This window comes from Myotis brandtii, unplaced genomic scaffold, assembly GCF_000412655.1.
Source record: "Myotis brandtii unplaced genomic scaffold, ASM41265v1 scaffold43, whole genome shotgun sequence".
Lineage (NCBI taxonomy): Eukaryota > Metazoa > Chordata > Mammalia > Chiroptera > Vespertilionidae > Myotis > Myotis brandtii.
The window spans coordinates 2,835,663-2,862,030 of NW_005366455.1; the positions used below are offsets into that span (position 1 = coordinate 2,835,663).

At 41.2% G+C, this 26,368-nt stretch overlaps 1 protein-coding gene across 1 annotated transcript in view; it reads left to right on the plus strand.

Moving 5' to 3' along the window:
* The first annotated feature begins 22,321 nt into the window (after positions 1-22,321).
* The window catches only part of GPR1 (G protein-coupled receptor 1), a 44,159-nt gene continuing 40,112 nt past the window's right edge, over positions 22,322-26,368 (plus strand). The window contains exon 1 of the mRNA XM_005874228.2: positions 22,322-22,516. The gene's annotated coding sequence lies outside the window, so the exon portion shown is untranslated. The remainder of the gene's footprint in view (positions 22,517-26,368) is intronic.

Consider the following 26,368-nt stretch of genomic DNA (forward strand, 5'->3'; position numbering starts at 1 on the left):
GAAGGGAAGGGAAGGGAAGGGAAGGGAAGGAAAGGAAAGGGGAGAGAATGAGAGAGAGAGAGAAAGAGAGAGAGAGAGAGAGCCGCACTACTAAATAACACATGGGTCAAAGAAGAAATCTCAAGAGAAATTTAAAAATATTTTTAACTAAGTGAGAATGAAAACACAACTTACCAAAATGTGAGGAATGCAGTAAAAGCAATTTTTAGAGGGAAATTTATACTATTGAATGCATATATTAGAAAAAGAGAAAGATCTGAAATCAGCAATCTGAGTTTCCACCTTAGGAAATTAGAAAAAAAGTGCAAACTAAATCCAAAGTAAGCAGAAAAAAGAAATAATAAGAATTAGAGCAACAACAACAACAAAAATCAATAAAATTGTAAACAGATAATCAGTAGAGTTGGAGTCCAAATCCAGGTGTAAATGTCTTTGAAAGTGCCCAACTTTGTGTATCTCAATTAAGGAGGTCAAGTTCAGGACTTGTGGTTGTCGTCAATTTTGAAGGCTAGATGCTTTACTAACACAGCAGAAATTACCTTCTGAGACTCATCAGTGCACTTCTGGCCTGATTCATACATGCCTGTGCACATCTGGAAAACCATAGGGTACTTCTTGCCAAAAAATGTAAGCATGAGTCAATGAAGAGGCTCCTGGGAGAAAATTGATCCTAATGGAGAAAGAAGCAGAGATGATGAGCTTTGTCCTATTCAACACAGTACTGGAAGTCCTAGCCAGAGCAATTAGGCAAAAAGAAAGGAAGACATAAAATTGACTCTGTTTACAGATGACATATAAAAAAAACCCTAAAGTACCACCAAAACACTGTAAGAACTAATCAACAAATTAAGTAAAACGGCAGGGTACAGTTTTGTTTCTGAATGAAAAATAAAGAAAACAATTCCATTACACAGAATAAAAAATAATAATAAAACACAAATAAATTTAACCTAGGAGATGAAAGATCTGTACACTGAAAATAGTGAGATATGAATGAAAGAAATTGAGGAAAATGAACATAAGTGGAAAGATATCCCATGTTCGTGGATGAGAAGTAATATTGTTAAAATGCCCATAATACCCATAGTCATTTATAGATTCAATGCAATTCCTACCAAAATTCCAATGTCATTTTTCAAAGAATATTTTTTAAAAAATCTTAAAATTTGTATGGATCCCTGACCGGTTTAGCTCAGTGGCTAGAGCGTCGGCCTGTGGACTGAAGAGTCCCAGGTTCGATTCCTGTCAAGGGCATGTACCTTGGTTGCGGGCACATCCCCAGTGGGGGGTGTGCAGGAGGCAGCTGATAGATGTTTCTCTCTCGTGGATGTTTCTAAATCTCTATCCCTCTCCCTTCCTCTCTGTGAAAGATCAATAGAATATATTTTTTAAAAAATTTGTATGGAACCACAAAAACTAAGCAAAACAAACAGGAATAGCCAAAACAATATTGAGAAAGAAAAACAAACCTGGAGGCACCATACTTCCTGATTTCAAACTATACCACAAAGCTGTAGTAATCAAAATGTTACAGGACAGGAAAGGGACTCATCTCCCCCAGATGCTTTTGGAAGTGGGATTCTTGGGATCCTGCTGGAATAAGAATTTCCAGAAGCGCTATTGGGAGGAAGAGATATAATAGAAAGCCTTATTTCTGTGGAATTACCCCTGGATTTCCAAAGTCCCATACTTAGTCATAGAAGAAGTGTAGCTGGGGGTTCAGCAAAGCGAAAATCAGAGACAGTATCCAGAATTTCCTTTCCATGTTGGAGCCGAGTCCAGTCCAGCATCAGGCTAGCTTAGCTTGTGTTTTCCACTCACTCAGTTAGGACATAGCGTGTGGAGTCTGCATGGTTACAGGCCACCGGGACGAATGTAAGAGAGCCAAGCACAAGCCACAAGCCAAGAGAGCAGCAAGAGTCTAAAGAGAGCCCTGAAATAAACCTAGACACATATCATTGACTAATATTTGATAAGGAAGCCAAGAACACTGAATGGGGAAAAGATAGTCTTTTCAATAAATGGTGCTGGGAAAACTGAATGTTCACATGCAAAAGAATAAAATTGCACTCCTATCTTAACACCATTTGTAAAAATTAACTCAAAATGGATAAAGACTTGAATGTAAGACCTGAAACCAAAACTCCTGAAGGAAAATGGGGGGAAAGTTCTTTGACATTGGACTTGGCAACAATTTTTTGGATATGATAATAAAAGCATAAGCAACAAATTTTTAAAAATGAACAAGTGGGACTATATCAAACTGAAACCTTCTGCACAGCAAAGAAGCAATCAACAGAATGAAAAGGCAACCCATTGAATAGGAGAAAATATTTGCAAAGCATATATTAGATAATGGATTTATATCCAAAATATATAAGGAACTTATACAACTGAAGTGCAAAAAACCCCCAAATAATCCAATTTAAAAATGGACAGAGGTTCCAAATAGTCATTTTTCCAAAGAAGACACAAATAGCCAACAGACATATGAAAAGATGTCCAATATCACTAATCCTCAGGGAAAGCAAATCAAAACCACATTGAGGTACACTTCACCCCTATGAGAATAGCTGTTATAAAAAAGACAAGATATAAGTGTGCTTTTGCTCCCGTCAATAAATTCTTACTTGCTTTTCTAAAAAGAGAGAGAGAGAGTGAGAGAGAGAGAGAGAGAGAAGACATAAGTGTCAGTGAGGATGTATTGAGAAGGGAAGTGTACTAGGAGTGCACTGTTGGTAAGAATGTAAATTAATGCAACCACTACAGAAAACAGTATAGAGCAGTGGTTCTCAACCTTCCTAATGCCGAGACCCTTTAATACAGTTCCTCATGTTGTGGTGACCCCCAATTTCATTGTTACAAATTGAACATAATTAAAGCATAGTGATTAATCACAAAACAATATGTAATTATATATGTGTTTTCCGATGGTCTTAGGCGACCCCTGTGAAAGGGTCATTCAACCCCAAAGGGGTTGCGACCCACAGGTTGAGAACCTCTGGTATAGAGTTTCCTCAAAAAATGCAAAATAGCCCTAACCGGTTTGGCTCAGTGGATAGAGCATCGGCCTGCCAACTGAAGGGTCCCAGGTTCGATTCCGGTCAAGGGCATGTACCTTGGTTGCAGGCACATCCCCAGTAGGGGGTGTGCAGGAGGCAGCTGATCAATATTTCTCACTCATTGATGTTTCTAACTTTCTATGCTTCTCCCTTCCTCTCTGTAGAAAAATCAATGAAAATATATCTTTAAAAAATGCAAAATAGAGCTACTGTATGATCCAGTAACCCCACTTCTAGATCTAAATATGAAGGCTATGAAATCATTCTCTTGAAGAGTTATCTGTATCTGTCTGCATGTTCATTGCAGCATTATTCACAACAGCCAAAACATGTGTGGACACAAAAGGAGCCACATACTAAACCTGACAAGTTAAGGGAGGGGCCTGGGAGGCGGCCTTTCAAGCTCAGAGACCTAAAATAACCACAAAGGATGGTCTGAAATCAAAACTTTTTAACTAAAAGCAGTTTACAGTTGGTAGTCATGTCCTACGCCAGAAATATTCCCTGACAACGGTCAATTTTCACCTTAACTAAGCCTGTTAGTTGTCCTTCTGTATCTACGATAACATGCTTTTGGAATGTCAAAGTAAATTTCTTTTTCCAGGTACTACTCTGCAGAGGCCACAGTCCCCTCGTTGTTATTGAGTTAACTGAAGACTATTACCTATCCTATGCTCACCTATGTAAAATAAATATGTGTCTATCATTTCACTTTTTATCCAATCCCAAAGGTTCCCCCTCCCTTGCTTTCTCCCACCTCCCTAATCTATCACCAATGGATTTCATGTAACCCACTTATGTCTTCTCTTTTAATTGTAATGTATAAAATAAGGTGCAAAACTTCCTTTCTCTGGAGCATTATTTCAATCCATTGAGATTTTGCTTTCTGGATAAAAAAAAAAAATGTGGAAAACAATTCAGCCATAAATCCTGCCATTTGTAACAGCATGGATGGACCTTAAGGGCATTATTCTAAATGAAATAAGTCAGACAGAGAACAAATACTGTATGATCTCACTTCTATGTAGAATATGTATTTTAAAGCCAAACCCATAGCAACAGAAAGTAGAATAATGGTTGCCTGGACCCAGAGGGTCCTCACTGCCTCTTTTACATACAGATGCTGATTGAAGAGACTGGGGGGGGGGGGGGGGGGGGACTGGAATGTTAAAGGCACAGCTCCTCTGTGTTGCTAGCCTGTGTATTGAAAAGTAGATGGTCCATTGTTTCAGCAGAGATATTAATGAGATGTCAGCTATAAGAAGAAAGGCCTGAAGAACGAAGAAAGGGTAGAGAATTTAAATTGGTGGCAAGGCAGGGGATAGAGACTGGTCTTGGTTTAGATTTTCCCAAAAAGCAGCCCCTGAGGAAGGGCGTGGGTGCAAGCAGGCTGTTTGGAAGGTGTTACCCGGAAGGAAGCTAACGTATAGGGGTGAATAGTGAGTTACAGGGAAGAGACCGAAGCTGGGAAAGATATGTTAATGAGGGGATTACAGGTGGACCCCGTGAGGAACATGCCCCCAGCGTTTCCCTGCAGGATTGGAAAGCTGGGGTGTTTATCTCTCTACCTAAGTCGCATCAGTTGAGGGTGGCAGTGGTGCATTAGCCCTGGGCCTGAGGAGGCTCCCCGCTGCCTGACAAAGCCATTAGGCAGTGACCATGTGAGGCCTCTGGGTGAGGATTGTCAGTGTGCTTGATTGCTAGCCACCCAAGTGGCAGGCAGCCTCAGAGTGGGCAGGTTTGTCTGCAGCGAGGTGGGAAAAAGCTCTCTTTTGGGGGGCGGGGGGTTAAGCAATATGTTGATGTGATATAATTTCTGGGCTCCAATCATTCAGTCAGATCTGCCACATATATAAACACCTTACATAAGGGCATCTTTGGGAAAAGACCAGAAAGAGAATCATGAGAATGTCTCTGAGTTCCAAATCCTCTGAGTTCCAAATCTGGGTCCGTGGAGAAGGGAGTGCAGGGGGGCAGGGGGCAGAGTGCAAGGGGAGCAGGAGCCAGAGGTGACCATGGGAACAGCTCACAGGACATGGGAAGAGCAGTGTGCTCTCTGATGAGGCTTCAGAGGAAGGTCTCTAGCCCTTCTCAGGTTATAAGTGGAATAGCTTTTTCCATTTTCACTTGTTTATTACAGCTCCTTTCCCTTCTCCCAGGACTCAGCCAGGCAGCAGGCAATCTGAGTGACAGACAGCCACCATGCTGTCCTCAGCATCCCCCGCCCCCCACTACTTAACCCTCTCACTGTCTTTGAACCAAATCAAAGGAAGTGGATTTCAACTTTTTCTTCCCTTAAGATGATTTCTTTTCCATGAGGCTCCTTATGCAAAAGAGACCAATCCCTTGTCACCCATCAGCCTTCCAGATCTTGCTACGGCAAGTCTGAATCCTGGACGAACCCAACTGAGGCTGTTGAGGAGGGAACCCGGCTGCATTAGCAAACCTGCCTGAAGGGTAAATGGGTTCAGGCTTCACAGCAGCTAGCCAGTGCGGCCTCGCTGAAACAAACCGCTCTATCAGCAGTTTCATCAGCACGCTTAGGGACAGACCCTGCAGTGGGCAGAAAGAGCTGTTTTTCTATCCACTGGAAAATATTTCTAAGACAAAGCCTGGTCCTCTGAAGCATTAGCTAGGATTTGATGCCTTAGGCAAATTAATCACATTCCTGCTCAGTGGGGCTCCACAGACAAAAAAAAAAAAAAGGAGAGTTGCTAAGTTACCACTGCAGTGCCTCAGTGATGGTTTCAAGATTAAGGCAGGTAACAAATTCCAGAAATTGCCTGAAGATGCGGAAGCAGTTCCTAATATTCCGTCATGCTGGGTTCTCAGAGTTTTCAGGCCTGGATTTGGTTGGATTTTCCAACCATTTTATTTTATTTAATCATATTGTTTGAATGCTTACCACGTTCTCCACAGACTTCCTAAAGGTTGGAGTGTCTCACCCTGCAATTGCTTCTATTCCTGTGACAAGATACACAAAAAGCCTTCTCTGAGCCCAGCTGGCTTGGCTCAGTGGTTGAACATCGAACCTATGAAGCAAGAGGTCACCAGTTTGATTCCTGGTCAGGAAACATGCCTGGGTTGTGGGTGCGATCCTCTGTGGGGGGTGTGCAGGAGGCAGCCAATCAATGATTCTCTACTCATTGATGTTTCTATCTCTTCCTCTCTGAAGTCAATAAAAATACTTTTTTTAAAAAAAGATTTCTCTGAAAACATAGAAGAACAGACGTGCAGGTACTGAACAAATGCAGCTATTCCTGGAGTTAGCAAACAAAAGTCAACAATTACTTTCAACCCTTCCTGCCACAGGAGACACAGAGAACTGTGGGACACAGATATAGAAGTCACACTGATGACGTATTTCTCCCTTAGTCACATTGGGAAGGTGTTATCATCAATGTCTCGCTGCGTGGAAGCTACTATCAGAATCCGTTACACATCCTTTATATTTCATTATATTAAAAAGTACCTCTTGGCTGTCATAAAAAATAAACAAGTAACAAGGATGGGCAAAATGGAGAAAAGGTAACACTCATGCACTATTGGTGGAATTTTAAATTGGTACAGCCACTATGGAAAACAATGTGGAAATTCCTCAAAAAATTAAAACGTTGTTATATGACCCAGAAATTCCACTTCTGAGTATTTATCCAAAGGAAAAAATAAACACTCATGCAAAAAGATATGTGCACCCCTATGTTTATTGCAGCATTATTTACAATAGTCAAGATATGGACCTAGGTGTCAGCCATAGATGAATATATAACGAAGACATGAATATATACATATATCATAAAAGGGGCCACATACTAAACCTGACAAGCTCAGGGGAGGCCTGAGTGGCAGCCTTACAAACTCAGAGACCTAAAGTAACCACAAAGGATGATCTGAAATGAAAACTTCCTAACTAAAAATGAGTCATGGTGTGTAGTCATATCCTAAGCCGATATCTTCCCTGACAAAAGTCAGCCTTTACCTGAACTGAGCCTGTATGTTGTCTTTTTTGCATCTATGGTAACACACCTTTGGAATGTCAGGGTCATTTTCTTTTTTTCCGGACCTCTCACTACACCAGAGGAGAGACCACAAAACCTCTCATTGTTATTGCAATCCTGTTCATTGTTAACTGTTAATTATCCTGTACCCACCTATGTAAAAGAAGTATGTTTCCATTTCTTTTACTTTTTATCCAATCCCAGAGATTTCTCCACTTTGCTTCCTCCGACCTCCCTAATGTATCACCAATGGATATCATATAATCCACTTTCATCTCTTTTGATTGTAATACATGAATTAAGGTGCAAAACTACCATTCTCTGGAGCATTTTCTCAATCTGTTGAGATTTTGCTTCCCAGCAATTGTCATCAGTTTGGTTCAAATAAAACTCACAAAAATTCTCTACAGGTTTAAACATCTCTTATGTTGACAACACACACACACACACACACACACACACACACACACATACACAAATGGAATATTACTCAGCAATAAAAAAGAATGAAATCTTGCCATTTGGAACAACATGGATGGATATAGAGGATATTTGTTAAGTGAAATAAGTCAGATAGAGAAAGACAAATACCATTTGATTTCACTTGCATGTGGAATAAAAAAACAAACCAAATGAATGAAAGCAAAACAGAAACAGACCTATACATACAGAGAACAAGCTGATGGTTGCCAAAGGAGAGGGGGTAGGGAAATGGGGGGAGGGAGGGAAGATGATAAATAAAAAAAATACTTTTTAAAAAAGAATCCTTAAGTCAGATGGGCTGAAGCATACTATAATAACAAACAACCCCAAAATGTCAGTGGTTTAAAACAACAAGGGTTTATTCTTGCTTTCACTGTACAGCCATTATACTATGGCTGGAAGCTTTGCTCCAAGTTTCCTCACTCCAGGACCCAGGGGAAGGAGCATACACTCTCTGGATTGCCTCTCAGTCAGAGGAAAAGAGAGAGCATGCTGTTATGGACTGAATTGTGAAAGAAAGTAAAAGAAAGAGGAATCTCATTTACCTCCCTACAGAATCACCACCTTTATTTATTTATTTATTTTAATTTATTTTTATTGATTTCAGAGAGGAAGGGAGAGGGACAGAGAGACAGAAACATCAATGATGTGAGAGAATCATTGATCGGCTGCCTCCTGCACGCCCCCCATTGGGGACCAAGCCCGCAACCTGGGCATGTGGCCTTGACTGGAATTGAACCTGGGACCCTTTAGTCTGCAGGTCGATGCTCTATCCACTGAGCCAAATCCGCCAGGGCTGCAGAATCACCACATTAAAAAAAAGAAAAAAGTCAGCAAACCAACATTTCTCAAATCCCTCTAGTCACTATTACTATTACAATTGCTATTATTATTATTATTTCTACTAGTATTTCTCCAGCCCTTTAAAACTAAAATCTCACTGTCCACTCGCAAACCCCTCCCTCTCTAAACACCAAATCATTCTGTCTAGCTCTCCTATGAACCAGAGGTGATGGTTCAATTCCTGGTTAGGGAAGGATTCTTTCTCATCATTGATATTTCTATCTCCCTCTCCTTCCTCTCTGGAATCAATAAAAATATGTTTTTAAAAAAATTATTTGGTCTACCTCTTCTTAAGGTTGCTAATGACTTCCTTTTGCTTAAACCAAAAACACTTTTCCCATTCTGCTCTACTAGTCATCTCTGAAGCATTTCCATCGAATGGCCATACTCTTCTTTTAATCTGTTTGTTTATTGTTAGGACACTAAAGTATTTTTTAAAAAATATGTTTATATTGATTTGAGAGAGAGAGGAAGGGGAAAAGGAGAGAGAGAGGGAGAGATAGAAACATTGATGAGCAAAAACATGGATCAGCTGCCTCTCACATACCCCCCACTGGGGAATGAGCCCAAAACCTGACTGGGAATCAAACCAGCGACCTCTTGGTGGATGGGACGGTGCTCAATCCATTGAGCCACACCAGCCAGGCGAAGACACTAGAGTATTTTAAAAACCCATATGTCATATGATGGAATCCATAAATATTTCTGGATGCATTGTTAGCTAATACATTTTTTTTAGCATGACCACCTTTCCATTGCCATACCTGATAAAATTAATGATTTCTTCACTTGTCTCATCTACTACCCAATGCATATTAAAATTTATCTGATTGTCACAAAGGAAATCAGGATTCAAATAAAGTAGACACATTTATTTTCTTATGTTATCCTTTAAATCTCTTATTTTATACTACCTCTCTTTAACTCTTTCTTCCTACACCATATATTTGTTGGAGAATCATTTATCTTTTAGAATGTGCCACATTTTGAATGTGGCTGATTGCTTTTTCATAATGTCATCTAAATTTTCTCCATCTTCTACATTTCCTGTAAAAGAGGTGTGATTAGGTTCAGTTCAATTTATTTTAAGAAAGAATATTCCGTATGTGAGGCTGTACCAATATCTCTACTAACAGTAACTATCAACTGCAATTTAAAACTTCTTTGCAGCTCTTTTTCCTTAAATTACATCCCACGGGGATGTGCAGGCAAAATATTGTATTTTAAAGTCTTTTGAAGTACTTTTTTTTCCTTGTATGGATATGCTACCAACTTGATATGTAGTTAGGTTCTTTAGCTTCAGTTTGTTTTCAATTCTTAAGGATTGTTCTTGAAGGAAACCAGAGTATGCCACCCCAAAATATGCCTTTGACATGTTGATTACTTAAAGGCATGTAAGAAACAGCTGGGACAAGAAGGACACTCTGACCCCCTGTCCAAAAAGCAAAAGATAAATCTCCCATGTGCAAAGTGCCCTCCCCATAGCAGGAGGAGGCAAGACAGTCTTATCACCAGAGACAAGAAATTTGGAGCCTTGAAATCTGTCCAAACAAACCTTGTTAAACTAACCCTTATCTTCCTAGTTGCTTCATCATTACTACCCGGAATCCAAACCCCTCTGAGGCTTGGCCAATTTTTCACAAATTTCTTGTTACTTTGTCTAAAGGTACAATAGCTTCCTGCTCTGGTCACTTCTTTGAATCTTCATTCTCTTGTGAAGGCTCCCGTGAACATGTAAACATTTAATAAAATTTTATGCTTTTCCCGTGTTAATCTGTCACGATTACATCAGTTTACATTTTAGGCCCAGCTGGGGACACAAAGAGAGTAGAGGAGAATTTATCTTCCCCTTATTTTCTCTTCACTTGATTATACTGTGTTGTTTTAAATATTTAAAACAAATATGGTTGCCCTAGCTGGTTTGGCTCAGTGGATAGAGCATCGGCCTGCGAAACTCCTCACATCATTGATGTTTCTATCTTTCTCTCCCTCTCCCTTCCTCTCTGAAATCAATATAAATATATTTAACATAAAAATAAATAAATAAAAATATATCAAAAATAATGCAACCATATACATAACATTTATAAAAATAAAATGAAACAAATATGGTTACCAACAAAGAGTCTTTGACCACTTTAGTCAGGCTTCTGAACCTGATCTAGGCCCATCTATGCACATCCACAAAAATCTGGTATTAGCAAAAACCCTGCTAAGTCAGTTTAGCTAGAGTCCCCCATCCTCCATGGGAAGGGTCCAAACCTCCATTTGTCTAATATTTCCCTCAATTCATCCTTTCCATGGGGAGTCATGCTGTGTAAACCATACACAATGACTGGAGAGAGAGACTTAGGAGCCACCAAGCAGCCATCCTGGTGTTTCCAGAGTCCATCTACCTGGATTAAACTTCCAGCTTTTTCCCCAAAATCCAGCTCTTCCTGAGTCTGAAGCTGTTATTGGACCATGCAGTTCTCTTATGATTTCCTGAGGTGTTAGCCCAAAGAAGTTCTCTCCCTCAAGGGAGGGTACATAAACCCACAAGGGGTCTAAGGGACCGAGTGGGACCGAGTGGCATAGTCCCAATGAAACTGCTTGGATTTCTTTTTTCTTTTTTTTTTTTAATATATTTTATTGATTTTTTACAGAGAGGAAGGGAGAGGGATAGAGAGTTAGAAACATCGATGAGAGAGAAACATCGATTCAGCTGCCTCCTGCACGCCCCCTACTGGGGATGTGCCCGCAACCCAGGTACATGCCCTTGACCAGAATCAAACCCGGGACCCTTCAGTCTGCAGGCCGACGCTCTATCCGTTGAGCCAAACCAGCTAGGGCTGCTTGGATTTCTTGAGTGGTTGGGGAAGAGATTGCCGCTTTAGCAAATTTATCAGCTAGTGATCACTATGGGGAATTCTTCTAAATGACTTAGCAGGATTCTTTTTTTTTTTTTTAATATATTTTATTGATTTTTTACAGAGAGGAAGGGAGAGAGATAGAGAGTTAGAAACATCGATGAGAGAGAAACATCGATCAGCTGCCTCCTGCACATCTCCTACTGGGGATGTGCCTGCAACCCAGGTACATGCCCTTGACCGGAATCGAACCTGGGACCTTTCAGTCCACAGGCCGACGCTCTATCCACTGAGCCAAACCAGTTTCGGCACTTAGCAGGATTCTTGCTAAAACTAGATTCTGCAAGGAAATGTCCTTGTTGAGGAGAGGGTTCAGGGGAGCATGAGCAAAGTTTGGTAAAGCAAAAAATCTTTGTCAACATAAACACATATACAAACATACATACACACATCCCCTCAAAAGGTAGTATACTATAACACAGCTGGATATCTTACCTAATAATAGACAAACATGTAAATTAACCGTCCCTTCGCTATGCTCACTAGCCAATCAGGAGAGTATGCAAATTAACCCAACAAAGATGGCGGTTAATTTGCATATGTAGGGGCAAAGCGGCGGAGGGAAGACTGAAGGCTCCGTCCAGAGCCACGAAAACTGAAGGCTCCGTCTGGAGCGAAGGCCCGGGTCCCGGGTGCCGGAGGAAAACCGGTCGGCAGCCAGGGGAAGGGAAGGCCTACTGCACGAATCTCTTTGTGCAACAGGCCTCTAGTATATATATATTAACAAAGTATTTGTTAATCCTTGCCTGTGGATATTTTTCCATTGATTTTTAGAGAGAATGGAAGGGAAGGGGGAGACACACACAGAGAGAAACATGAATGTAGAGAGAAACATCCGTGTGAGAGAGAAACATCGATTGGCTGCCTCCCACACATACCCCAACTGGGCCAGGGATAAGCCTGCAACCGAAGTGCATGCCCTTGATCAGAATTGAACCCAGGGCCCCTCAGTCCATGGGCCAATGCTCTATCCACTGAGCCAAACCAGCTAGGGTGCTGGACCCAAATTTTTTTTACTAAAATATATCTTGTTGAACACTCCACATCAGTATATAGATATAATATTTATTCCTTTTTCATCTGCAGAAGACTCCATTATATGGAGGTACCATAATTTGTTTGATTTAGGTGTGTCTCTTATATATATATATCATAAAATCTAGTTAGCTTATTTTTTCATGTCATAAAATGATTTATAATTTTAGAATGTAGTTACCAATTCTACACTATATATGTATGACATTTATAAATGGCTGCCATAGAAAAATATTTTCTTCCATTTAAATTAGGTCATAGTTTGGATAAGCAGGGAGGAATACTGGGAAAGTAGTCATCTTATCTTTTATGTGTTTTGCACATCGTTTTGGACACTGTAGCTGTACAGTAAGATGTCGCAAGATACTGACAACAATTTTGAGATTAGCCTCTCCCCTAAATCCAATGAGAATAAACTTAAGATGAGATAAACATACGTTGCCTGAGAGCTGTCCCTGACATTTTATTGCTCTTTTACAGCTTAATTAAAAGCATTGTGATGCTAAAACAGACTAAGCCAATAAAAAAAATTCTCCTCAGCATGTGAATTGTGACTTCACTCAGGACATTTGGCAATGACTGTCCATGTGACAGTTTCAGAGCCACCCATTTGTCACATGGATCACCACAGGTTGGGATGAAGTTCCTTGTAGATGTTTCCATCACTTAAAAACTTCACATAGAGCCACTGAGTTCATTCCTATTCCGGGTTGTGGTATATTGGTTTATCACCTGCAAATAAGAGTAGCGAGTCAGGAAATCATGAGTTGAGCTCTCAGGACTAGGGACAGCTGCAATTTTTCTTCTTCTTTTTTGTTTTAATATATTTTTATTGATTTCAGAGAGGAAGAGAGGAGAGAGAGATAGAAACATCAATGATGAGAGAGAATCATTGATCGGCTGTCTCCTGCACGCCCCCCACTGGGGATCGAACCCACCACCCGGGCATGTGCCCTTGACCCTTTAGTCTGCAGGCGGATGCTCTATCCACTGAGCCAAACCGGCTAGGTCCAGCTGCATTTTTCTGAGTGTACTAGTACATCTCACCTGCACATTGAACTTGGAACTTAGAGTTCTTTCGTATCCCAGAAACACAACATCAGGAGATTGCAAATTGTTGCCTGCCATTCTCTCTTTGAGTTGAAGGCCACTCCTTTTGTGCTTCCAGTTTTGTGAGGTTTATTGACTTCCCTTTATGCCTTGCCTTCTCAAGCACTTTTGAGCTGAAATCCTCCTGAGTAATGCATTCATCAGTGAGTTTAGGAAAATAATAATAATACAGAATGTCAATGGTAAGCTATAAAAATGATTGTCCCTGGTTTCTACTCCAAGGACAAGACAAGGCTTTCTCCAGCTTGATTCTCTTTGTGATAGTCTCATAATGTTAGTCATTGTAAAGCAAAAAATCATTACATGCTGGGGACTGTATTAGGCAAGTTGGATATGTGCTTTCTCTCTTTTCATTCCATCCTCATAGCAACACTGTGAGGTAGATTCTCAGTCAGTTTTTTTGTTTGTTTCAAAATAAATTTACCCAGGTTGCCACACATAATGAGACAGTATTATAAAGATACATTGAATAATGAAGTTGTCATTATTTTTCAAGGATGTTAATATGGTGTGGTGTGTGTGAGCTATAATTTGGTTGGGCAACGTACGATAACAACAGACTCAAAGTAACAGCAATCTAAACACAGAAAGGCCTATCTCTCTCAAGAAACAGTATGTTAGAGGGCCCTGCAGGGTTGCTCAGTTGGTTAGAGCATTATCCTGTGCACCAAAAGGTTGCAGGTTCAATTCCCCATCAGGGCACATGCCTAGGTTATAGGTTCCATACCTGGTGGGGGCACATACGGGAGGCAACCAATCGATGTTTTCGCTCTCCCTCCTTTCTCTTTCAAATCAATAACAACATATCCTCAGGCGAGGATTTAAAAAAAAAAGAAACAGTAAATTAGAGGTAGAAGGTTGTTGACATTACTTCAGTGACAAGAATTTCAAGGCTGAGGTCACTAGGATTCTGTTTTGTAACTTCTCCATGTAGTTCCAAAAGAGCTGCTGAAATTTCTGTTGTCATGTCACCCTCCAAGGCATACCACCCAGGCATAGCCAGCTTTCCTTGAAGTGTGGTTCTGATGATGTGAAAGAAGAAAGGAATAGATTCTAAGGAGGCAATTGTTGTCCCTGCGGCAAAGTGAAAAGGTAATACTGTGGTTGGTGGAAGTGAAGTTCTTGCAATGTCGTGAGGAAAAGAATTTCCTGAGACTCACATGGTAAGATGAGGAATGTTTACTAGTGTGGAGATAATAAACCCCTGAGAAGTCCAATCTTGTCTCCAGCAGGGCCAGAGTAAAGGCCACTGCCCATAGTTTCTGCTCCATATTAAAGTTCAGTCCAGCCCCGACCAGCATCGTGCAGGTGGAGCCTGCATGACCGTGAGCCATGTGGACGTAAGGCCATGTGGACACGCAAACACAGGGGCGAGTGTGGGCCACAGAGCAAAAGAGAGTAAGAGAGGGATCTCTTTGTCTGGGGATTTTAACCAGGCGCTTCTTCAAACTGACCAATTAACCTCCCAAGGTTTCTGATGGGGTCCACCGCCTAGCGAATCCATTGTTCCCCAGGCTAGTCTGACAGGCAAGCACCTCCCCTGCACCACCCTGACTTCTACTTACTGTGCATGTGCCAATCTCCCCCTTCTCCCCCAACAATCCAGCACCAGATGGGGGAAGGGAGGGTGCTAATCCCCTTGGAGGAGCAATACTGTGTGAGGCTGTAGCTTCCTGGGGAGGCTTCCCAGATGACCATGCTTACAATGACTGCGTTCCCTTTGCTCTCTTTCCTTTATGAATATTAACTAGCTAATCATGACAATAGCAACACGAGTTCTTCATTAATAGATAGGACAACTGGAAAGCACCTGGGTGAACCATGGCAAGTAATCATAACGTAATTATTGATTGAGACCTTACTCTTTATGTGCTTTACATATACTGTCTTTTTTCTTTTTCTTTTTATACCATCTTACTGATACCTCACAACAACACTATGCTGTAGGTAAAATTATTATCCCCATTCTCCAGATAAGAAAACCTGGACTTGGAGCATTTCAGAAATGTATTTAAAGTCGTTCAGAAAATCAGTGGGGGAGCAGCTGGAATCAGAGTCCCGGTTCTCCTAAAGCCAAGACTTTGCCGTCAGAATGTGTGATTTCCCCTCTGAAACAACTGACTAGTCACAACATTGCGGGTCTCTGTTCTAGAGAGGGAAGACCGCTCCTGGAAAGATGTGTGGTCAGCGCCTTTCTCAGGCCTGGGCCCTTTACCGTATGTGCAAGTGCGATGCTAATCAATCTGACTCTGCTTTTCCTCTCAATGAGTAACTTCTTCAGCGCCATTTCCATTTTCTGTTGTTTGCATTTATCATCCTTATGAGCCTTGGTACCATAATGACTTGGGTGTTGTGTGTGAGTGTGTGTGAGTGTGTGTGTGTGTGTGTGTGTGTTTCAGGTAAATTTCCAAGTGTGACATTTATTACAATGTTTTGATAGCTGAAATTACAGGAAAGAAAATAAAATATTAAGTATGCTCTTTTTATTATGCCTTAAAATGCCATAAATTTGTGTCCCTTGGAGAGGGCTGGTGGACTATAACTGAAGCTATAAACTCGCAACTCTGTTGCTAACTGATCTGGAGGATGCAAGGGAAGCTTTCATTTTCCCATTTCAATATGTTTATCATGCAACAAACATTTCTCCTCACTTTGCTTCCTGGGCCTCATAAAATGGAAATGGAAAATATAAAATGGCTTAATAGCTGAGCAACACCAAATAGCATGCTTGGCATGACTTGACATTTTTAAAATACAGAGTCTCATTATTTTAAATATGTCTCATTATTGTAATTATGCTGCTACAAATGTAGTGGATAACACATCATATCATTACTTAATTTTATGGAAAAGCTTTCTAAGTTGTTTGTTGACAGATAATGCCACGTTCTGGTTCTATTTGCCTAAATGGCAGCCTGTGCTAGGGTTTTATGTTTCACTTTAACATTTCTTAAAAAATGTGCTTATCTTTGCGATCCAGTCTGATAATGCTTTATTTCTGTAGAAGATGTTCCAGGAATTGTTTTTGAAAACAGGTGTGACCGCACTGCACTTTTGTGTTCTAGGATAGCAATAAGGTCGCTGCTTCTTAAAATGCCTCAAAGAACAGCTGGAGATTGTGATTTTATGCAGTCATTAAAAACATGTTTTTGAATAATATATAATGACATGGAAAATTGCTCATGGTTTAAGCAAAACAGGCAAGTTACGAAATGGCGACTACGACTGAATCTCGCACAAATATTCTTAAAATATAGAAATATGCCAAAAAGCCAAAGGATTTGGTTGCTTAATATGGCCCGAGTTCGGGGTGGTTTTAATTCTCATTTTATGCGCTTTGGTATTTTCTGAATATCCTAGGATCAAAATCATATGTTTTAATTGGAAAAAAAAGTTATTTTAAAGTTACTTTGAATGTGTGGGTGGAAGATATGATGGCATGGCATTGACTTGGGAGCAACAAAGCCTAAACAAACAGCTGACGCCTCATTCCATGGAGAGTTTCAGTGCTGGGATGCCAAGCGTCTTTAAGGACTGGTAAAAATAGTGGCCTGGGCCCCTCTCTAGACTCTGCAGGAACTCCACCTGGACTTGTGCCATCCTGGCAAGTCGGGCTGCCCCTGTCAGGCCCAGCTGGTACTGTCCTTTCTACCCACCGTGCAGTTGGTCCCCTTACTCCTCACGCTGCCCTTCTTCATGCTGGATACTTAGCTTAGTGTCCTCCCTCGACTAACCTGCCAGTTGACATTCCCTTTAAAAATTCGGTACAAGAGTGGGAGTTCCTGTTTAACGGGTGTAGAGTTGCACATTTAGAAGATTAAAAAGTTCTGGAAATCTATTTTATGACAATGTAAATATTGGACTACTGAACTATATACTTAAAAATGGTGAACATGATAAATTGTATATGTGATTGTTGTTGTTTTTATCACAATTTAGAAAAAAAGAAAGAAAAAAATTAAGAATTCCGTACAGAGGGCTCCAACCCAGCAGAAGAAGCCCAGTGGACATAAACATATCTTGCTGAGTTCAGGAGGTTACTCAAGGGAATCAGAATGTGCCACCCAAAAGATGCATATTTGGCATAAGGATTATTTTGAGCTGAAGGTAATTTAAAGACAAGGCAGACATAGGAGGAACTCTCTGCCCTCCTTTTTGGGGGTTAGGATATAACATGGGAATTAGGAAGGAACACACACATTCAGACCACAGTGGTACCGTAATAACAACCTGGTTACTAAATAACAGGAAAGAAATAAAGGGAAGAGTAAATAGTAGAGGCAGGCCATTTATACAGCTTTGCCAGAAAGCTGCAGTTAACATTCTCCAAGCCCTAGCCGGTTTGGCTCAGTGGATAGAGCGTCAGCCTGCGGACTGAAGGGTCCCAGGTTCGATTCCAGTCAAGGGCATGTACCTTGGTTGTGGGCATATCCCCAGTTGGGGGTGTGCAAGAAGCAGCTGATCGATGTTTCTCTCTCATGGATGTTTCTAACTCTCTATCCCTCTCCCTTCCTCTCTGTAAAAAAATCAATACAATATATTTAAAAAAAAAAAAACATTCTCCAAGTCTGTCCCTCACAAATCGCTGTGAGATGGGACTGGACAATAGACGCATGTCCAGTAAGGTCTGCGTGATGTGGGAAGGTGTTTACTTGTCAGTCACATCTGGGAGCGAGTCATTGGCCAGGATAGATGTGACCACTACAAAGGTGCAAAATCTAAGATACCTCTTGAACAAAGGAGCCTTTCTCTTTCTTGCTGCTCCTACCTGATTCCTGTTGCAGGGGGCGCACTCCCCTGAGCTCACGTGGCTCATGGCCATGTGGACACCACACAATGGCCTGATGGACTGTGATTAGCTAATGTTGTACTGGATTCAGTTCCACCATGGCACAGGCACTCAGGACCCTGGCCCTCCTCTTAGCTCTGCTGGAGCCCCAGCTACGCTTTTTGCAGGACTGGGTTAAGAGGCATGGGACTTTACAACCCAAAAAAATCCATGTAATTCCACGCCAATAGAAACCATTCACTCTCCCAAGCGAGTCTTAGGAAATTCATTTTCTCAAGATATCCCAAGAGCCACCCCATTCCCACTAATGTCAGAGAAAGGGGACCCACTGATTTCTCTTGCAACCATATCACCTACTAAAAATTTGTGTGTACCATGCATTTCCTAGTTGTTAGCTTCCCACAATATATCATCTCTAGAAGCACAGCCACCACTTTTGTCTAGTCACTTCTCCACGATTTATTGTCCTTTGTCAACATTGTTTGTAAGCTCCCAGACCTAACTGCTTCTTTGTATTTTAACTTCTTTTTTGTGAAATTGCTGTGTACATGAGAAATAAACCTTTCCTCCTGTTTACCTTCTTCCAGTTGAATTCACAGGTCCCAGCTACAGAATCTAAGAAGGTGGAGGGAAAGTTTTTCCTCTCCTACATTACCTTGACGGTCCCTGTGTGCCCTGGCAGTGGTACACCTGTATATTGACATCTGGAACAGATCAACTTTTAATATCTCCCCTCCTTAATGTGACCCGATTATTTTCAGCACTATCATGAAATGAAACAAAAAGAAATGCGGTTGGTGAGCTTTTTTTTTTTTTAATTGACTGAGCCTTTGTCTATATAATTACGCCAGGAAACCAAATGAAAAAGAACTAAATAATATAGCACAGAAAGAGGAACATGAACAACTATTTTTTCAACAATTTTTTATATCAAACAATGTGACTGTAGATCCCTTGGTTGCAGTCTGATATAATATTTTATGCAAATATAAGTGTCCAGGGACAGGGCTCAAGACACACTACCCCAAAATATGGCACCTTGGCATATTGAGTATTTTAAGCCGAAGGAATCTGAGAAGCAGCAGGTGCAGGCGGAACCTGCTGCCCTTCTCCTGAAGCAGATGCCTTGCTGTCATGTGAGAGGCGCCCTACCTATGCTGAGGCAAGGGCCGTCTTTATCTCCAAGACACCAAGAGGAATTTGAATGAACAGGCCTTCCTGTTTCCCTCAGTTTACTATCCTGAGCTCAACCCCTTTTTTGTCCTATCACAGTTTTTCATAACTTGCCACGCACCATCAAACCTAACACAGCGACACTCAGGTTTAACTCTTTCCTCGGGTCTTCATTTCCTTAGGAAGGCTCCTGTGTCATGTAAAATGTACATTAAATAAATTTGTATGCTACTCTCTTGTTCATCTGTATTTTTGTTATAGGGCCCCTGCTTAGATGGACGGGGGAAGAGATCCTTTTCCCCTTCTACATCAGAAATCAATAACTGAATTTTCATTAAAACTGATATGTCTGCAGAATATACAATGTAGGCAACTCTTAAAACACATCGTTGCTACAATGCTTTTACTTCTTGAATTCGTCTTTCATTGTAAAACAATTTTTAAATGAAGTTTAATTTTTTAAAGTATTATCCACATTCAGTTTTTAAAAGTTTGTAGACTAAATGTATATTTGCCAAACCAAGGACAGTACACCTTGCAGCTCCCCCTTGGTTTTACCATTTTACATTTTAAGTATAAAGAGGTTGAAAGACCTTAAGTTCTGTTTCTTTTGTTTGTTTTGTGTGTGGGTGTGTGTTTTGTTAATCCTCACCTGAGAAAATATATATATATATATATATATTTTAAACATTCTTTTTTTCCATTGATTTTTTAGGGACTGTGGAAGAGAGAGGGAAAGACAGAGAAACATCAATGTGAGAGAAACACATCAATTGGTTGCCTCCTGCACGAGCCCTGACCAGGGCCCAGGCCGGGGAGGAGCCTGCAACCAAGGTAGGTACCCTTGGCCGGAATCGAACCCAGGATCCTTTGGTCCACAGGCCAAAGTTCTATCCACTGAACCAAACTGGCTAGGGTCCAAGGATATTTTTTCCATTGATTTTTTTAGAGAGAACGGAAGGGAGAGGGAGAGACAGAGAGAGAGAGAGAAACATCAACCGGTTGCCTCCCACACAGGCCAGGGATTGAGCCTGCAAACAAAGTACATGCCCTTGACTGGAATTGAACACTCAACCCTTCAGTCCATAGGGTGATACTCTAACCATTGAGCAAAACTGGCTAGGGCCATTTCTGTTTTTTCATCTCTACCATGATTGTGCTATCAGTCTGTATTTCAAATCTATCATTTAAATGTAGGGCAACACAAACTGCACCAATAACTTGGAACCATTACCAACTTAATCTCAAAAGAAAGATTAACTGAGTCCATGTGAGGCATGGGGGTGACTCTATAAATAGTAGTTTTTTTCAGTGACCTTCCATGTAAAACACATTGTTTATTAAAAAATATTGTTTATTAAAATATTAAAATAAGAATAAGGAATTAACTTTTATGTAATCCACATTGCCTATTAAAAATAAAATTTACATATATAAGTATATATATGATTAAAATGCATCATTATCATGGCAATATTTTTATCTTATTATTTTTTAAAATATATTTTTATTGATTTCAGAGAGGAAGGAAGAGGGAGAGAGAGAGATAGAAACATCAATGATGAGAGAGAATCATCCATTGGCGGTTGCCTCTTCCATGCCCCACACTGGGGATCAAGCCCGCAACCAGAGAATAGGCCCTGACTGGGAATCAAATCTTGACCTCCTGGTGGATAATTCAACACTCAATCACTGAGTGACACCAGCCAGGCACAGCAATATTTTTAGAATTTAAGCCAACAAAATATATATATATATTAGAGAGAGAAACATCAACCTGTTGTTCCACTTATTTATGCATTCATTGGTTGATTACTATATGTGCCTTGACTAGGGATCGAACCCACAACCTTGGTGTATGAGGACAATACTCTAATCCACTGAACCGCCTGGCCAACAGAAGACTTTTTGAGGGGAGGAGTATTTCATCACTGACCTTGTTTAGAATTGCTGACACATAAAAGCAGAAGGGCCCTGCTTTTTATTACTGTTTTTAAATTCCCTACAGGCGGTGCACTCCTTTATTGCTGGCAGTGGGCAGACCACTACCCATTGCACCTGCATTGGCACACTGCTGTTCCACAGTTAAGCTGGTTAAGTTGGTTTTGTCAATTTCCTCATATTGTATAATGCATTCAGATTTTACTAGGGGATTCATATTTTTTAAATGAGCAAACATAAAATTCCTTATGCATTAAAAATGAGTGCTTGATGACTTAGCTTTCTGTGTGCTCAATTTTCCTAAATTGAAAAAAACTCAACAGGAAAATAATTAAAAAGGGACACAGGGTTGAAGGTGCAGGATCCCGGAGGGTCCAGAGGGATGTTGTGGGTGAGTGACGGGGGCAGGGGAGAAAGGTGAGGAAGTGGAGGTCACACCTGCCAGAGCTGGTCAGGCAGCACTGGGAGCCGCCAGTACTCAGCCTCCTCCAACTGTATCCTTGTGGGATGCAGGCCTGTGGTTACCAGATCTGGCCGTGTTTTGTTTTTTTTTCAGGAGCTGATAATCTGGATCTCCTGATTTTTAAATGATGGAAATTAATTCAAACACTAAAAAACACTGCACAGCACAAACAGAACACATCAGCAGCTGCAGGATGCCCCAGGCAACCACTTTCCTAATGAAAAATGCAAGCAGTGCTTGAACCAGTTAAAGAAGTCAAGCAAATGCGCTTTCTTCTCCAAACCTTTTTCTAGCCCAAAATGTGACATTTTAGGAAGATCCAGATACACTTACATCATAACCATAATGTGCAGTTTAACAAGAGAAGTAGCATAATTAGAGTAAATAGTTGGGAGCGGCCTGAACTCCCAGAGCAATCCTTTCTCTTGAGTCAGGGCCAAGGGTGGTGTCACCCAGATGCCTGTCGACTAAGTGATACACACCAGATTTATTTAACCACTGGCAAACTGCATTTCTTTTTCTAGAGCAGTAAATTAAGAGATTATTGGCCTCCCTTGGTTACAAAAAGAGGAAACAATTTTTCCAAGACTCAGGGTAGCCGCAACCAGTTCTCCCAGAGAAATTATTAACCACCAAGATTCAGAGAACAGAGCTCGAGGCTTCTGCCCACGACCCTCCCGGCGGCTGCCGCCACAGGCACCTTTCCAGAGGTGAGTGTTTTCTTTGCCTTCCAAAAGCTTCCGGGCCTTGAGCATCTGAGATTTAGTTAAGAAAACCAGGCTAAATCCTCCTATTTGGACCTCATTTGATTTGGCATTTGGCATATTAAAAGGGAAGGTTTATTCAAATTAGAGATAACAATGGACGCTGTTCCCGGCATTTCTGCAGGTAATTAGAGCTTTGTGTATCTTAATTAAAAAGATGTAGAGCTAAATCCCCTAGCATATTTACTCAGCATCCTCAAGGCTCAGTTCCTGCAGGGGCCATACAGAATTAAAAGCAAGAATGTGCAAAAGGCTTTGTCCTCAGTGGCCTTTAAGAAGCCTCTGGTTTAAAAGGCATGAATGCTGCCCTTTATGGCCAGGTTGGCATGGCTCCTCCATGTGACCTCCCAGGGCCACTGAGTCTGCGCTTGGGCGTCCTGCTTCAGTGCCGAGGAAAAGCTTTGCCTGGGTCCAGCCTCGCTGTTCAACCCAATCAAGGCCCCAAAGTCTAATCTCCATCCCTGCTTGCCCCGAAGAAACAGGCCTGAGAAAGGCACGTACGCAAGGAGACAGTCACCTCCTTGCATGACAAGAGGAAACACATGGAAAGCAGGGAAGTCTTTACACTTTTCACACATCGGTCTCTTTTATTTAAAAACTGTCCATTTGTATACTATCTCTTTTCCAGTGGTTATGTTCTGGGATGATTTTTTTTTCTTTTTTGTACAAACAACAACAACAAAAGGATTAGAAATGACCATTAACAAAAATAAATATGTTGACGCAAGACACATCCAAACCTCAGAGGCAAATTCTCAGTGGATTGAGAAAATGCATCAGAGAATGTCAGTTTTGCAGCTTATTTTATACATTAGAATAAAAAAGAGGAGACCTAAGGAGGGTTACATGAAGTCCATTGGTGGCAGTGAAACCAAAATGTGGGGTTTAGGTCTGAGTTCTTTGTCTCGCAAAATCGATGAATGAATTTGTAGACAAAAACAGTTAGCAGAAGCAAAGTCTATTAAGAGAAGCCAGTCCTGGAAAAGGTGCAGCTGGGATTCCAAAAGCAGATCCGTGTCCAGAGCTTCCATTTTATGTTGCAGCCTGGATGGGGGGGGGGGGGGGGGGGGGGGGGGGGGGGGGGGGAGTGCGAGCGAGCGCACTTTTTTGTCTAGGGGCAGACACATGCCTTGCTAGCTCCTGATTGGTTCTTTCTTTCTAAGAATTTTGCCTTAGTAACATTCTTGGGATTGGTTATACGCCTCACTGCCTTGTGATTAGTTATCTCCGTAAGCTGCTTGTCTTAGCAACATCCAGACATTTTAAAGTTTATGTCTCCTGTGTGCCCTTCTTTCCCTGCCCAGCTGGGTTGCCTTAGTAACTCTCCCCAGTTGGTTCCTGGGTTCTACTTCCTCTCCCCCATGGCTCGTCCCTGTCTACCTAGTTTCCTTCTGTCTCCTCAGTAGATTAAAGGGGCAGGAGAAAGCAAAGGGTAGGATCTCTAGGACTGGACACAAAGTGACACAAAGAGACACGTACTTATTTTGCATGGTGGGTACAGAGTAGGTAATAATGTACAGCACAGAGAGGTGGTATTCGGGGAACAAGGTGACAATGAGGGGTTCTGTGTGATCGCAGGCTCTGGTGCAGTGGGTGTGCCCTGAGCATTCTGGGAAATGAGATTACTCTGACATTTCAAAGGTCTGTTATCTTAGATGCAAAAAGACAACAGACAGGTTTGACTTTTCCCTCTAACGTTATGCTCTTACCCCATCCTAGTGGTCCACCATTTCAGCAAGAAAAATGATGACACTAAGACTTCCAGGAATGCAACCTGAATTCCCTGACCTTATTGCTGAGTTTCTACAGTCACAGAAAACCACACATGAGACAGATAAATCAGAAGTGCGTAAGCGCGCGCGCACATACACACACGCACACACACACACACACACACACACACACACAATCACCTGATTCTGATTCTGAAGCTAAGGGAGAGGAGAGCAAATCAAAGAAGAAGAAAGAAGTGTCATTACAGCCAGGAGGCTTTCCCCGGGGTTTGGAGTGGAGCAGATTACTGGAGAGACAGGCTCCATTGGAGAACTCATGTTCCTGATGAAATGGAAAAACTCTAAGGAGGTTGACCTAGGCCAGTGATGGCGAACCTACGTCACCTCTGACACGCGAACTCATTTTTTTGGTTGATTTTTCTTTGTTAAATGGCATTTAAATATATAAAATAAATATCAAAAATATAAGTCTTTGTTTTACTATGGTTGCAAATATCAACAAATTTCTATATGTGACACGGCACCAGAGTTAAGTTAGGGTTTTTTAAAATGCTGACACGCCGAGCTCAAAAGGTTCGCCATCACTGACCTAGGCCCTGCAAAGGAAGCCAATGTCAGGTGCCCCTAGGTTGTCATATCCTTCTACGGGGAAAGGTTGACGTGGCATTCCTACCCCTCAGAGGATGTGACAAGAATTAGTTCTCCCGAGTACCTGCCCCTGTCACATCTGACTGTGGGTTTCAAGTGGGGAGGAGAAGGGAGTTCTACTTGACACAAAGAGGTGGTTTGAGAAGATGTCCTTTAAAGAGCCAGTATAGTTTCTGTGCCCTACAGCAGGCCCGGTGCTTTAAAGCCTTTCCATGCTGTACAGTTTGCACACCAATCCCAGGGGAGGGGGAGGTATGTTTCAAGGCAAACCATTCTGTACTTTTGCTGAGAAAAGCAAAGGGCCTTCTATGAGGGACACAACTTGCAGAATAGCTGTGTGCGAGAGCAAGAAGACACTGTTGATCAAGCAAGTCAAACTCAAAGGCTAACACGGGCCAAATTAAGAAGGTTTAAGTTTATGCAGGCCGCAAAAAAACAAAAGCTTCAATTTTCATAGAAACGTAGGTTTATTTCGATAGACACATGCTGAATACAAAGGGCTGAAATAAATGAGTCATCGTTAACATAAAATAATAGAACATTTTAATAAACATTAATATTTTTCTTGAACATTAACTTATCAGACACTGAACAACTGCACAAATTAATAAGCATAACGCAAATAAACCTATTTTTCTTGTTCTCTGAAAGTGAAATATTTTCTGTTGCGCACATCAAACAAGTCAGTTCAAGACTAATGATGTGGCAATTGGCTACTAAAATATTCGCTGCTAGTATTAGTGGGGAGAAATGGTGCGCCTGTGCGTAACTGTGTGTAAAGCGTGTAAGGCAGTGGTTCTCAACCTTCCTAATGCTGCAACCCTTTAATACAGTTCCTCATGTTGTGGTGACCCCCAATTTCATTGTTACAAATTGAACATAATTAAAGCATAGTGATTAATCACAAAACAATATGTAATTATATGTGTTTTCCAATGGTCTCAGGCGACCCCTGTGAAAGGGTTGTTAGACCCCCAAAGGGGTCGCAACCCACAGGTTGAGAACCGCTGGTATAAGGGAAATGAATGCAACAGGATTATAGTAATCAGTCATTAGTGAACATTGTAGTTCGTTATTAATAATTATGTATAACAGAATATTGTAAAAATTAAGTTATGGAATTTTTATCAAAACGTTTCTTATATACCGTTATATTGGCTGGGCTGCATGCAGGCCACAGGCCACTAGTTTGACATGCTTGCTATAGATCTTCAGGGAGCATCTCCTTCCCAATAGAGTTAACTGTATTTCTGCAACATAGCAAGTGTGTACTTTTGGGCTATTACTGGCATATCATTTGGGTGTGGGAGGGATGAGGTGGACAGGAAGGGAAATGGGTAGGATAGTTTTTATTAAAATTTTGGGCCTTTTTGGGGAAATGGTGAAACAATGGAAGGAACAAACAACTAAAGAAGGC